This window comes from Pygocentrus nattereri, chromosome 1 (genome assembly GCF_015220715.1).
Source record: "Pygocentrus nattereri isolate fPygNat1 chromosome 1, fPygNat1.pri, whole genome shotgun sequence".
Taxonomy (NCBI): Eukaryota; Metazoa; Chordata; class Actinopteri; order Characiformes; family Serrasalmidae; genus Pygocentrus; species Pygocentrus nattereri.
Genome location: NC_051211.1, coordinates 5,624,115 through 5,639,888, shown reverse-complemented (window position 1 = coordinate 5,639,888; position 15,774 = coordinate 5,624,115). Strand labels below are relative to the sequence as shown.

Here is a 15,774-nt window from a genome sequence, read left to right as displayed (position 1 = left end):
GTAAAACCACAGGCTAGTGTCTTTAAGAGCTCCTGCACCTCAGGCCCTGAGGGATTTGAGCCACTCCAGCTGGACGTCTGCTGCCAAAATCAGTGGGATTATGGCATTTAATCTCGGCCTGCCAAAGAAGTGAACTAATGCTGCTCATACTCCTTTCCAGGCCAAGGACACCGTTCTACAGATGCAGTGGTTCTAGAATAGGTAAAACAGAGGCTAGTGTGCAGCAGGGACAGTAGTAGTATTGTGCCTCCTCAAAGTTTTCAGAAATGCTAAATGACGAGAACAGAGATGCTGTTAATTCAGAGAGAGCTGCTGTTGGTCCTCAGTGATGGGGGGGGGGGGGGGGGGGGGGGCTGGGATTCAGCTAGGGTGAAAGCAAAACATGCACAATCCCTACATTCAAACCAGCCATTCGAACAAGCAGCTGCTTTGATTCCCCTCATTGGTAGCATTTTGAATGGCAAACCATACAGGAAGAATATAGCGTGGAACTGTACTCAATGGCAGGGAAGCACGAAATGGAAAAAATACTAGTACTGTACGTTTATATTGCTTCATATGGCAGTTGTGATGCCAGTGGTTTTCACGATCCACGAGATTCACAATGTGATTTGTTATCAGGCCCGGATCACCCAACGGCTCTCAGGGACACATCCTGGGGCCCAAACCACTAGGGGGCCCCCGTGAGCAATTCTGAGAAAATTTAAACAGCTGTTTGGACTTGTGCCAGGAACTGTACTATCGACAAAGCAAACAAATGTACTAATTTCGACTTTCTGGTCGATTATGGTCTAATTGTACTGAAACATGTAGTTAGCCAGTGCGTTTTCAGTACGGACGATATCCATGATATGCTCAGAAAAGCATAATAACACATAGTCTGTCATAATAACCATGAAATATGGTTTTTAAAAAGGTATTTATTAATGATAGTGGTTGGTTAGTGAGGTGGTTAACACATGTGCCTTCTACGCTGTAGACTGGGGTTCAATCCCCACCTGGGTAAGCACCCTGCACTAAACCAATGAGGGTCCTTGGGAAAGACTCCTAACACCACCTTGGCCTTCCTGTGTAAAATGATCAAACTGTAAGTCGCTCTGGATAAGAGCGTCAGCCAAACGCCGTAAATGTGAATAACATCTCTAGAGGGCGCTGGTGAGAAATGTTTGTTTATTTGAGCTCGAGCTGTTTCTGTCCTCATTTACGAGCTGCTAAGTATGAACAGCAGTTTAGCCACTTTAGACTTTTATAACTGCATGAACAATTAATTCATTGTTTTATTAATTCATTGAACAATTAATTAATCAATTGTTAATCGCAATAACTTAATATGGCAGGATAAGCCACTGTGTCACATTCGTGACAGGTCTATTTTCAGCAAATTAAGTTTAGTTTTAGTTCAGTTTTACTTTCGTTTTTATTTAAATGCTACACTTATCTGGAAATGTGATTAGTCGCGATGCCCACAGCAGATAGTTAAAATACTGGGACTGGTTCGAGGCTCGTTTGCATATTGCAGCCTTGCAAATATTAGTACCGCAAAAAACCTAAATCAAGATAACAATTAATAAACAATATACACTCATCGGCCACTGTTCAGTTGTTTGTTAACACAAATAGCTAATCAGCCAATCACACGGCTGCAACTCAGTGCATTTAGGCATGTAGAGGTGGTCAAGACGACTTGCTGAAGTGCAGACCGAGCATCAGAACGGGGAAGAAAGGGGATTTAAGGGGCTTTGAACATGGCGTGGTTGTTGGTGCCAGACGGGCTGGTCTGAGTATTTCAGAAACTGCTGATCTGCTGGGATTTTCACGCACAACCATCTCTAGGGTTCACAGAGAACAGTCCGACAAAGAGGAAATATCCAGTGAGCGGTCAGTTGTGTGGACGAAAATGCCTTGTAGATGTGAGAGGTCAGAGGAGAATGGGCAGACTGGTTCCAGATGATAGAAAGGCAGCAGGAACTCAAATAACCAACCAAAATCTCTGAGGAACGTTTCCAACACCATGTTGAAAGTGAGACACGAAGAATTAAGACTGTTCTGAAGGCAAAAGGGGGTCCAACCTTTCACTAGCAAGTACCTTACTTACTTAGGTGTACCTAATAAAGTGGCCGGTGAGTGTGAGAGAACATTAACAGAAGCCTACTTTGAGAAGCCTGAGAGAAAGCCTGGTTATGCTCCAACAGATTTACCATACATGTACTTCCAAAAGCTAAACCGCCACCTTGAATGATTATCATTCACAAGGTTCTAATCAGACTTGACATGGGAGGGTTTGGTCTGAATGGTGACTTTATTCCTTTGGATAAGAGAAATCCCTGGAGTTGCTGCTAATAATAAACTCTGCGTGCTTTCTCACAGGGCCAGATGTCGGGGCGCACAGATTTGTTGATATTCCTCGTCGGTTTTTCACGCTGAGGAATGCGTTTCGCTCTCTAAGCCCAAAGCTGTTGATCCTGAACTACTGTTCCTTTACAATAACATTTTACGACGCCGTGCACTTCGGCGTATTCGTTTGTTTGTACCTTGGAATACTTAAAGCGTGCCATGAAATAGAGTGACGAACGGCAAAGCAGAACAGTGAATAATTGAAGGGAACAAGTCCTTGACATCCCCAAGGCTCCAATTAGTTCACATCCACATGCAGTCAGTTCACTGAGCAAATGACACAACAGAGAAAAGCACACTGGGATCAGGCACTTAGCAGGTTTTGAGGACCGTCAGAAATGCATTTTTACAGAAAGGCTTTTTTAGTGCGGTGACAACATCAGCGGTATTCTGTGGCTGAGGTCATTTTCATCAGGCAAATGCACTGGGAACTGGACCTGCCCTGGCTTTCTCATGAGCTCCACCATGCCGCCAACAAGCTCCTGCAGTCGGAATAAAAGCTGCAGCTTTTAATCTTTATTGAGCCACAGCGTTGGTGATGGTGTGCTCATGTGGAAGGGCCAGTTAACCCTTAACGTAGCATCCACAATTCGAAACCATCGATTTTAACGACGGTGCACACGTGTGGCGCTCGGTGACTCCCAGCACTGCTCAGCTTCTCGTAGTGGATTAGATTAAACCCAGAACAAGACCACAGAAACCAGTGGTAGGATGTGTGTTGCTTGATGTCTAGACAAGGAAAGACTAATCGGCCCTCACCTTTGCCAATATTACTGGCTAACTAGCTTCTACCTACCTAGTCTTTTTCACCTCCTATGTTTTAGCTTGTAAACGACGAGTGAGTGAAGAGTTAGTTAGCCATTTGTTTGACCAGATGATGTTGAAAGTTCCAGCAAACTCTAGTTTATAGTGTAGTGTAGTGGGTAACACCTCTACCTTCTACGCTGTAGACTGGGGTTCAATCCCCCACCAGGGCAAGCACCTCACACTATACCAATAAGAGTCCTTGGGCAAGACTCCTAACACCACCTTCGTAACACCTACCTGTGTAAAATGATCAAATTGTAAGTCACTCTGGATAAGAGCATCAGTCAAGTGCCATTAATGTAATGTAAACTGCATAACGGCATATCTGAGCTTTGCCCTGACTCAGAATTCGGCAACCTGGATGTTAAGAAGAGCGTTTCAACAACAATCAACCCACCTTGGGAGCCCCAACATTTTGAGTCCATTTTACCACATCGGCTGTAAATATGTACCAGTATGTGCTGATGTACTAACATAAGCTAGAAAATATAATAATATAATTATATATAATACTTACTTTGCTCTGCTTGAAGATTTAGCTCAGCTATAGCGGTTTTTCTCACATCTCTGACAGGAAACTTACCCAGTTTCTTCCAAAATATCTCAGCGTTCACCTTTTCAATGAAGCTGAGGTCAGCTTCTCATTCGCCAGCTTCTCGTTCAAATTTTCCCCGTTCCACCTTAAAGAGTGCCTGAGGGGGGCTGAATGTAACTGCTCCACCATTTAAGGTGGAACGGGGAAAATGTGAACGAGAAGCTGGAGCTGACTTTATACACACTTTCACAAAAACAGAGCAGTCCAGTCAAAATATTTTCTTTTTTCTTCAGCACTTAAGTTGCTTCATTCCATGATGGGCAATGCTCTTTTGCTGACAACCACAAAGATGGTATGGAGTGTTAGTTTAGAATCTGCGCTTTCTACACATAGTTTGAAGATGAGAAATGGCTAATGATGAATTATACAATGTCACTCTCGCCAGTGATGCCCGCGATTTCTCTTAACATTTACATTTCTGGCATTTGGCTGACGCTCTTATCCAGAGCGACTTAGAATTTGATCATTTTACACAAGTAGGCGAAGAGAGTGTTAGGAGTCTTGCCCAAGGACTCTTATTGTTATAGCGTAGGTCGTTTGCCCTGTAGGGGACTGAACCCCAGTCTACAGTGTAGAAGGCAGAGGTGTTAACCACTACACTAACCAACCACCACTAACATCATATCTGCTTTGTGTGCCACTGTGATGGAGGTGTCGAGATGCTAGCTTAATAAGAAATGGAGAGGGTAGGAATTTGATAGGTACGATAAGCTGTCACGCCAGTGTAGGAACAATTCTACCCGTTTTTACAACCCAACTGATGTGGAAGGAGCTGTAATGAACGGCGTCCCCTGTGAAGTCATGTGAAATGGCTCAAGCAGGCACAGATACTCAGAGCAGCAGCAACCTGTTTCAGTTGGAATGCTTAACACACTGCCTACACGTCTACACACTGCCATGCTTTGGTGTGTGAGCTACTGCTGTGTCCGGGCTTAGCCATCTCTCTCTCTCTCTCTCTCTCTCTCTCTCTCTCTCTCTCTCTCTCTCTCTCTCTCTCTCTGTCGACCTCTCTCTCTCTCTCTCACTCACACTGCCCACTGCTGCCAACACTGTCAGTGCCAAGCCCACCACCAGTCATCAGCCCAAGCGAGAGCCCAAAACAGCTGACACCAGATCCAACGCACACATGTACACACATATTGGAAAATAACTGAGAGTATAGGCCACACAAGAGGCTCGTTCAGGATCTGCTGACATTGGAAACAGATGATGCTCAAAACGCGATCAGCAATCCGACAGCTTATTATTTTCATTTTGGCTGATTTATGGGGCAGGTAAGAGCAGTTGCGCTGTATTTGAATGCTGCTGCTACCCCTGTATCAAAATCGCATTAACTAATCATTCTTTACTCATTGCGCTAAATCGCCAGTCGCCTCTTCGTTTAAATGCAGCACTTTGTAAGACGTTTCTGCTAAAACTGAAAGAAGAATCATTACTGAGTCAGGAGAATGAAAGCAGGCTAAAATAGGGTGAGCATGTGCTGCCGTGAGCTTCCCTGTAAAGCCTGTAATAATCATTTAAAGTCAGGTTGGGAGTTTTTCCACACCATGCCATTCATATTTATTTATTATTGTCACTCTGGATCGATGTTTAGGCCTCAAATGATCTCAGAATCAACACAATACTGATGAAGATTTGAGCACAATAGTAGATAACTCACTCACATCCTCAGAAGATGCGTCCTTCACCGGGTTTTGACTGAGTTCTCTTTGAATTCTCTTTCAATCCTCTGATTCTTCTGATCGGGGGAGGCGGCCAAAGCACCACCCACTTTACATAAAACGCTGATTCGCATGTTGCATGCCATTGCACATTTCTACCAGAGAGGTCTCCAAATCCCCAAAACTTACGTAGTGCAGCTGTAAACAGACATTGAGATTTTACATTTTTAAAAATTGCCAGTTTGGCTCATTAAAAAAGCAAATAGTGATATTTACGTTGCAGTTTTGGCGACCAGAGCGTTCTGGAAATGTGCTTAGCCCATATAGTGTGAGCTTCAGGCATTTATTTATGTATTAACTTATTTATTTAAGGCTTACAAATTTAAACTATAAAACTGGCTGTAAAGAATTTGGAACTGGCCATTAAATGCTATGATCAGTGACCCTCTCGGCCAGACTGAACATATCAGAGGAAACACATTCAGTTTGATAAGGATACAGTGGGCCAGTTGCACCACCTGTACATAAGTTTAAAAGTAGTCGTGTAGTGTTTCCTACGTTCCAGTTTGTGCACTGCTGATCACAAGGGGCTGCACCACACAAACCAGCATTTACCACTTACTAAATATTTACACCTCCCCCTACAGAGGTGGAAACCAACAGAACCCATATATAGTACAAATAAGACATGACCTAACTTTTTTTTATTTGCTGTGGTTTATTTTCACCTTGAATCTTTGCGTTCCTTTAAACATTCAGCTCCAAACATGAAGCTTACATCCACAGATCCAGTTCAAAGAGACTCAGCAGACGCCGAAGCTTATAGACTGATGCTGTTGTTGTGTCTGATGTTGTGTCAAAAAAATAAAAATGTACAATGCTGTACTTTCTGTTGTTGTAGGGAAATATTAAAACAAAGTTATAAATAAATGCTATATAGCACAAACTTGTTAATCTTCACACATCACTTTCTTCTCTACGGGATATTTTTTTTCCAATGAATGCAAAAAGTTCATATTTCCGTGTCTGCATGTTTATTGTTTATCGGTTCTGAAACCATCTTTGTCATTTTTGAAGCATCAGTTTTGCAGCATTTGTTTCCGCTTATGAATTATAAAGACTTTACATACAAACTCTAGTACACACTTCTGTAAGTGTGGACAGTCCTGGGCTGGAGGTTAGGGAACCCCAGAGCCGACAGCACAAGACTGAAGTGCCCTTGAGCAAGACACCTAACCCCCACCTGCTCCCCGGGCGCTGCGGATAGGGCTGCCCACCGCTCCAGGCAGGTGTGCTCACTGCCTCCTAGTGTTTGTGTGTGCATTCACTAGATGGGTTAAATGCGGAGCTGAAATTTCCCCGTTGTGGGACTAATAAGGGTCGCATAATAACAAATGCAATCCAAAGTATTTTCCTTTTTTAAAGAACTTTGGTTTCATGATTACATGATGGGCAGTGTGATTTCATACGACGTACTCCCTTGTGATTAATGTTTATCGGGTACTGTAATGATTTGCCTGCATTATGGCTACAGGGTTTTGTAGGTTCCATGTAGGTTACAGCGAGCACGCCTTGTCTTTCCTAATGCCAACGTAGGAACGTCAGACTGCATCTGTTTCATTATCAAACGGCCAGGTTTCTGCAGATGTGTGTGACTGAATGGTGATAGAGATGAGTTCCTTTTGTCTGTCTACTGTTTGCTTCTACATCATTGCCTTCTCTCACCACTGGCTTGTAATCAATCACTGTAAATGCTGTGGGAGGGGGGGTTACTCCTGGATGCATGAGGATAAGGCCTGACTTTATAAAAAGGCATCTGCACTCTGAATATAGCCTACATCAGATCCTACATTAGCATGAAATTTGATTATCTGCTTCGTCCTCTTAAGTGCACCATGCTTGTCACTGAATAAACATCCAGGGACATAAAACGTGTTTGCATATTAGCAGCGTTGTGTGTTCAGTACACGGTTCAACAGGCAGTAAAAGTCGTGCTGATTCAGGCCTGTCATTTATCAAATATCAGGTGCTCCTGTCATTTTTGTATTGCAAAGCACGAAAGCTGAAAAGTAGCTACTTAAGTAGCTAGACTTTTAGCTGTGGTTTGGCAGACGCTTACTGTGGTTTGGCAGACGTTCATTAGCATGGTGTTAACTGCATGACTAAACCAGTACATACTTACAACGACACACTTATGTGGTTTCTGACTCTATGACAATGTTGGGGCAGTCGTGGGCTGGAGGTCAGGGAACCAGCCCTGTGACCAGAAGGTTGCTGGTTCGATCCCCTCAGCTGACAGCTCATGACTGAAGTGCCATTGAGCAAGACACCTAACCCCCAGTTGCTCCCTAGGTGCTGTGGATAGGGCTGCCCACCGCTCCAGGCAAGTGTGCTCACTGCCCCCTAGTGTGTGTGTTCACTAGTGCGCATGTATGTGGGTGTTTCACTGCACGGGTGGGTTAAATGCAGAGGTCTAATTACACAGTGACAAATGGTTCTAAATTCAATGCTGTACACATGGACTACAGTACACTGCAAAGCTAAAAACAGTAGAAACCGCAAAACCTCTTTTTCAGTTTTTCATGATCGGAAAATGCCGGTTGTTCTTTACAATGTGTGTGAATTTCATGATGATTGGACCAAAAGAAACGGCCCAAAATGACTTGGAAAGACGTCTGGTTCCATTGACTTCCATTAAAAGTAAAGGAGGTTTTTTCCTTCTCCTGTAAAGTCACCGTTTTGGAGACACGAGGTTTTCTTCTGACAACAGCGATATATTAATCTTCATTTTCGTCCAAACAACACACGTAGAATTCTGCTGCATTTACAGTGTCGTACATCAATAAATCCACAAACGGTCATGATCATTATAAGCAAACTAAAGCTGAACATCTGCTGTCGCCCAAACTGGGCATCTTAACCCAGCAAATTAAATCTTCATGCACAGCCCCCATCCCCCTCCACTTAACACCAGCGATTAAATCATATCTTTTTTACCCCCTTCAGCCCTAATTTCGCCGAAACAGGGTCTGTGCCTGGAGCCTGGGCGTACTCGCTATTGATAGGCGGACTGAGCAGATTACCCTAATAGCTGGATTACCACCCACATGTTGGCCACTCGTGGCCCGAGCCGCTCAGCAGTGGTGCCAGCTCCCCTGTCAAATGACCAGAAGTGCAGTGCGGTCAGGACAGACTGTTCAATTAGTGTGCTCATACTGGAGAAAACAAGCTGGAGCTGACATGCAGAACATTCCTAAAGATGCTGCTGGAGAAATAAAGGAGAAGATAATTGATGAGAGTCAGTGCCGGGGTAGAAATAATATAACATTGTTGTCATGATAAATTCACCTTTCTCAGGCTATCCTGGTATTGTCAGTGCTCAAAGAACACTGACCAGCTTTGTTTCATTTAAAACAGGTTTAGACAAGTAACACAGGTCTGTTCACGATCACATGAGGTCGTGAGCTGGAATCCTGGCAATGCTGACTGCTCAAAAGAGCCTTCAGATTACAATATCTGATATTTTTCATGTGCATATCCGCCAATGCAACACATAAACGTCTAGTAAATGTAGAAACTGCAGAAGTGGACAGAATTCGCAATCCTGTACCAAGGTGAATGTAGAGATACTCTTCTTAAAACATTATGCAGGTAAAGATGAAGTCCTATATTTATATATTTACACAAAGTACAAAGCTATTTGCTTTTAAGTGCGTGTATATAATATTATATATATATAAAATCTCCAAAATGATAACTTTACAGTAGAAGGAAAAAACCTACTTTAATTTTAATGTAGGTCAATGGAACCAGACGTCTTTCCAAGTCGTTCTGGGATGTTTCTTTTGGTCCATTCATCATGAAATTCACACACAATGTAAAGGGAAACAGGGATTTTCAAATTATATAAAAAAATGAAAACTTAAAAATGGAGATATGAGGTTCTCTTCTGGCAACAGCGATATATATATATACATACACAAATATATCCATCCATCCATCCATTTTCCATTTTCCAGTTGTCCTTTACATTGTGTGTAAGTTTCTTTAATGAACAGAACAAAAGAAAATACCTAAAATAACTTAGTTAAAACTCTGGTTCCATTGACTTCCATTAAAAGTAAAGAAGATTTTTTCCTTCTCCTGTAAAGTTACCATTCTGGAGATATGAGGTTTTGTTCTGACAACAGATATATACATATATATATATATATATATATATATATATATATATATATATATATATATATATATATATATACCGCTGCTGTCGGAGCGAAACCTCGTATCTCCATTTTTGTCGGTTCTCAGTTTTTGACATCATTTGAAAACACCTGTTGGCCTTTATACTGTGTGTGAATTTCATGAAGGATGGAACCAAAAGAAACAGCCAAAAATGACTTGGGAAAAAACCTGGTTCCATTGACTTACACTGAAAGTAATGCATGTTTCTGGAGGTTTTGGAGATACGAGGTTTTGTATATATATCTCCTCTTGTGCACTCTCCAAATTAAATGGGGTAGCTGATTAAACAGTTTCCCACACAATGTTACAACGTTGTGTTAACCTCCGAAAGCTTGTCTGAGGTGCTTATCCCTGGTTACAGGTGCTAAGCTTTGATTGGACACTCAGTTTTAGGGGGCGTGTTCAGTTAAAGATGCACTATGGTTGGTTTGCTTCAGCTTGAAAATGCACCCCATTCTTCTGGACCTCATGCACAGTTTTCAGAGTAACGCCACACGCTGTAGAAAGTGGAATAAAAGGCTGAAATGCACCAGAGTGATACTAAAAACCTGAAAAAAAAATTAAATACGTTTTTATAAGTAAACAATTAAGAAATAGATACATTAAAAAGGTTTTAAATGCAGTAATAAAGTACATGCACGTTGCAAATGTCCACTGCTGAGAAAGGGGGATTCCAGTTAGCTGAGTTAGAGTTATAGAGAAATATGATGCTGTTGGTACCGATGTGATCCTGATATCATCACTCATGCATACTCGGTCCTGTTACACTGGAGTTCATGCACAAGAACGTGAACGGTTGATTTGAAAAATGGTGACAGCAATTCGAAATGTGATGCACTGACATCACCTCACCTTAGCAAAATATCTTGATATAGATGCTTGCAAAGGTTGTGGCACCCCAGTCAATAGTCATAGCTGAATATACACACACCTGCCACTTTATTAGGTACACTTGTTAACACAAATAGCTAATCAGCCAATCACACGGCCGCAACTCAGTGCATTTAGGCGTGTAGAGGTGGTCAAGACAACCTGCTGAAGTGCAGACCGAGCATCAGAACGGGGAAGAAAGGGGATTTAAGGGGCTTTGAACGTGACGTGGTTGTTGGTGCCAGACGGGCTGGTCTGAGTATTTCAGAAACTGCTGATCTGCTGGGTTTTTCACACACAACCATCTCTAGGGTTTACAGAGAACGGTCCGAAAAAGAGGAAACATCCAGTGAGCGGTCAGTTGTGTGGACGAAAATGCCTTGTTGATGTGAGAGGTCAGAGGAGAATGGGCAGACTGGTTCCAGATGATAGAAAGACAGCAGGAGCTCAAATAACCAACCAGAATCTCTGAGGAACGTTTCCAACACCTTGTTGAAAGTGTGCCATGAAGAATTAGAGCAGTTCTGAAGGTAAAAGGGGTCCAACCTTTTACTAAAGTGGCCGGTGAGTGTAAATCCTCAGAGAACATACTTCTGCACATTTTAGTACATAACTACTGTTGAATTGAACACACTGGGGGAAAAATATCAAATGTGCCCTGTGAAAAAGTTACGGCACTTTCGCAGAAAAGCGCCATGTGACATTTTTCCCACTACGCTGAGAAAATCAACAAAGCTGAACGGGGGCGTTCCAAATTTTGCATACGCCCACATGAATGGTGATATATTGTTGCTCACCCCTAGCCAGTGCCATCGCTGTCAGAGACAGATGTACTATGACACGAGGGAATTCCCTCAGTTTGTTTTTTTTTTTTTTCCTTTCAAACGTGCCCATGGACAGTGGAGTAGTTTTGACCATAGATAGCCGTTCTGGATTTATTTGTCTATAGGTAGTAGATGAGGCGATATTACAGTTGGCTTTGTGTCCTCAGACTTGGCAACATACAGCGAACCCTTTATCACAACCCGACTTATTCAAATGACTCTCGAACTGACACAGAAGCCCTATCACTAACATGGTGACTCACTCTCTGTCTGCACTCTCCCTCCCTCCTGCTCTGCCGGTGCCGTTTCTGAAAGTGCCGTGCATTTGTATAACTTCATGAACGGCTACATAACGCTTACATAACGGCAAACGTTCCTGCGATACTGTGGAAACCTCACCTTGACACATGAACGCCCTGGTCTGTTGTGTCTCAATGGTAATAATTGCTACTAAACAGGCCCAAATTGCTTGAGGACAACAATAGCATTAAAATATTAAAAGTTGCCTATGCAAGCTTTTTTTTGGTGCGTCCAGATGAGGGGGCTGGGGGGGCGGGGGGGTACTAAAAGCCTATTCAGCCAGTGGAAAAAAAGGAATTCCAGTAATCTGCTGCTGATCCCTCACAATGGCACCCTTGTGCCTTTTGTTTTGGTCAGTCACCACTACTACGTCCATTCTCAATGGCACAGTAGCAGTGTTAATAGTCTCCTCCCAAGAAGGCCGAGCTGAAGAAGTTAGTGGTTAGAAGACCGCGATGCACGCTAGCCATACTGATCACGTGCTGGGCAAATAACAGTGCTTGGGTCACTAGAAGTTCAAGCTCTAATCTACAGGCAAATAATTATCACATGCGTCTTTACGTGGCGTCATTTCACCGTCGGCCAAAACGGACCACAAACCTATAGGTGCTGATATTTTCTCGCTCTCGGTAGGAGCTCTGTGCTTGACCCAGATCCGGTAGACAGCTGTGTGAGCTCTCCCTGGTGAATTCAGGCATCGCTGAGTTAAACAGCACCGCCTTTAAAAGGGGAACCCCCACCGATTTTTCTAATTTCCTCCATCACTATTAAGGCATCCACATCACAGAAAAATAAAAAAATAAAAAAAATCACAATTTCTGCGATGAGAATTTGCATGTAGTCGCTGTTAAAGTTTCAAAATGCACCGTTCACTCCCGAGTCCACACAGACTAACAGAGAAAAGCTATAGCGCAAAGTTTTTGTGATGTCACAAAAACCAAAGCATTTGCATAACTCCACCTATTTGTTCAGTGTAGCTCCACTCGCTCGCATTTAAGGCACAGTGTTTCAGCCTGGACTGCTTTTTGAATAAAGCTTGCTAAAACACAGCCAATCGGAGCAGAGCTCATTTACATAAATCAGTCTTAAAGGCACAGCAACCAAAACAGCTTATTTAGTTCTAAGATTGAAAGCAGTGAAAAATGAATTTTGACAGTTTTTGATACAGAAACCCCCACAAGAAGACCTCAGGGTAAAAAAGAAGAACGCTGAACGGGTCGTTTAAATGATTAGGACAGAAATAGTTATTCAGAAGTTATAAGTCAGAATTGTTAACAATGGTGGGGAAAGGAACCAGACGTCTGAAGCGCGCAATGCCTTAAAACATGAAATGGTTATAAACAGTCATGATCCTTAATATTCCTGATGGCTAGGATTCCTGAAGCCCTATCTCACCCCAATTGTCAGCGAATCTGATCAGCATTTTTGGGCCATTTGCGTGAACATCGCGATCCTGGTTCCACCACGGCTGCGAAGAAATCCGACTTGGTGAGTTTCTCTACGACGAACCATTGGGCAGCAAATTACCCCCTGAATTCTCCAGACATTTCAAACGATTCCGCCTTAAAACATTCACAGAGAGCCTCCACACCGAGCTGAAGGTCATACAGCTTTCTGTAACTTCACGGTTAATCTCACAGCCCCAAACTTCTAATCACTTCTTCTATCACCATAAAGCTGCCAGTGCTTCCTCCTCAGCTTAACACCAGCTCAGAGAGGTCATAAGGCATCGAGACGCCTTCTCTACGTCAACACAGATGAGCGCGGCCTTCTCTAGAGGTGCGCAAAGACAGTTCGCTGCTGTAAACACTGCCTGCCACTCCAGCTGTAAAGAAAAGGGAAGTGAACTTTAACTCGAGAGCTGCTCCATGCAAATACGCCCCAACTGCTGTGTGTAATTTAGGTAGCTTTAAGGGGGGTTGATGTGGTATTTTTAAAGTGGTCATAATATGTTACACAAGAATACGCCAATCTGAGCATGCCATGAATGTCGGCAGCCCTTAAGGGCCTACATCGTACACACTTCGTACATTTTCCGAGCTCCACTGTGTTTTTATGAACCAAAAACAGCCATAATTCATTTTTACATGACCATTTTTCAGCCTCTCTTTACACCTTTATATAATAAACCGCCTGCGTTTGATGACGTGACACTGATATGTGTACATATACGTTCCGATTGGCCCTGTACTCTGCCTCATTCAAATGAATGATGAAACATTACTTATAACTTCAGCCGGAGTGGGCGGAGCCTAACTGCTGTAGGCTACATAGATGGATATATCTCAATATGCTGGCTATTTTTTCAAGTTCAAAACAGCAGATTAGTTTCCATATATGGGCTGGTTGGAAGCTTTAACAATGTCCACATGCTACACTGCTGAACAAATGTTGAATAAAAACAAATAAACTGGTATCGTGGCACTTCTGGTGCCTTTTCGGGTGTCCTAGCTTATCCAGCCTCGGGGGCAAAAAACGACTGTATTGCTCACCAGGGAGCCACATTAAAAAGGAGGTATGTCTTTGACTTAAACAGATTAAGCCTTACATAAAGCCACAGGAACAACAAAACTCGTCTACAACCTTCATCTCAACAGCTTCGCTTGGGTGGGAACCGTCCAGTCGTGGCCCATGAGCTACCACACATGAAGTCCAGTTAGAAGGCATCGCGTCTGTTGGAAACAGGCGCCCCTCATCACAAAAGCAGTGCGTTTTAAGTCAGTATGCTGACGCCATCACATCAGCTCCCTGCTTACCCTCCCCTGAGCCCTGAACCGGGCAAGTTCACCCCGTGCTGCAAGTGATCGGTCAGTGCTCACGGCTCATTATCCGTAATCTGTATCTGCAAGAGAGCTCAACAGCCTTCCAGGTGTGGTAGATCGTCGCCAAGACCATATTAGTGCAAAGCCATTATCACTACCACAGACCTGGCGTGGATAGACCTGAGATAAAAAAAGACATGAAAGACAAAGGAAGGGGGGGGGGAAAGACTATGCCTTGTCTGCTCCCAGGAAGGAGGTGAGCTACAGTTGGAGAGCATGAAGATTAAGGTGTAGCAAGTGTGAGATTGAGTTTCACTGCAGCCTGTCTTACCGTGGGTGTATAAGTGGCCTAGCCTATCCACAGATAAGGAGTTCTACGGTCTTTAAGAAGCTCCTTTCTCTCAATGCCCGCTGTCCGCGAGATATTCCTTGAGTTTCCTTCCTAACTCCAGCCCCTCGCAGCTTCTTTGGCTCGTTGTCGCGTCTGTGGAGGGCTTTCAGGGCTTTGGTGAGCGTAAATGCGAGCTGACAGGCATCGGGGGGCTTTGGGAGAGGGAGGCAGAAAAAAAAGAACCGAACAAAACAAAAAAAGTAAGGAGCCAAGCCCCGCCCTGGAATTGTAATAGACTGCAAAGTAGCCCCGACAGGGGCTTCGATTTATCAGCCCTGGTCATCAAACAGGCCCTGATGTGGTACTCGTGAGGCCGAGAAACAAAGGCACCAACTGTGCACATACGACATATAATGACCGAGGGGAAGACAATGTAGGCTGCACAACCTGAGCTGACACTTCCTACGACCCTGTTCTTTGCTTACAAGCCCCCCAACACACACACACACACACACAAAAGCCCAAAGACAACAGAAGCCCAACAAGTTTGACTAAGCTGGACGGTGTTGTTATTAATCCTCGTTTATTAACTAATTAAAGCGTTATTAACTCGCCTTTTCTCGGAGAACCCAGTCACAGTAATAGGTGACAGACGAATAAGACCCTTTTATTGCTTTGGAGAATAAGTGTTCCCTCAAGAACCGTCCACAACAGGTTAGAGAACCACTTAACCCCGCAGAGGAGCCTCCACGGTTCGACGTGCTCTCCACTAAGGACCCCTTCAGACCGGCCGACTCGAGAGGCTCTGGGGCTCAAAGTTTGGCCCCTCCGAGCTGCGAAGGAGCTCAGTCGGTGAGGGGTGAGGGCGCAAGCGGCGGCGGAGCTGAGCCGAGAGGGAAACTTCCTAAAAATAGCTCGTCAGGAAACTGACGAGAGGCTCCACAGGCGACAACGCAGCCTCTGTGGTTTAGCACGCAGTCCGAAA

The 15,774-nt window shown here is 43.7% G+C and overlaps 1 protein-coding gene across 4 annotated transcripts in view; it reads right to left on the bottom strand.

Annotated features, from left to right (window-relative positions):
* Positions 1-15,774, bottom strand: part of znf516 (zinc finger protein 516) — a 68,572-nt gene that overhangs the window by 52,195 nt on the left and 603 nt on the right. Inside the window, exon 1 of one of the 4 annotated variants that reach the window (XM_017700606.2) lies at positions 14,790-15,256. The exons of the other annotated variants lie outside the window; for them this stretch is intronic. The gene's annotated coding sequence lies outside the window, so the exon portion shown is untranslated. Of the gene's footprint in view, positions 1-14,789; positions 15,257-15,774 lie in introns of those variants that run through there. 4 annotated transcript variants of the gene reach the window in all.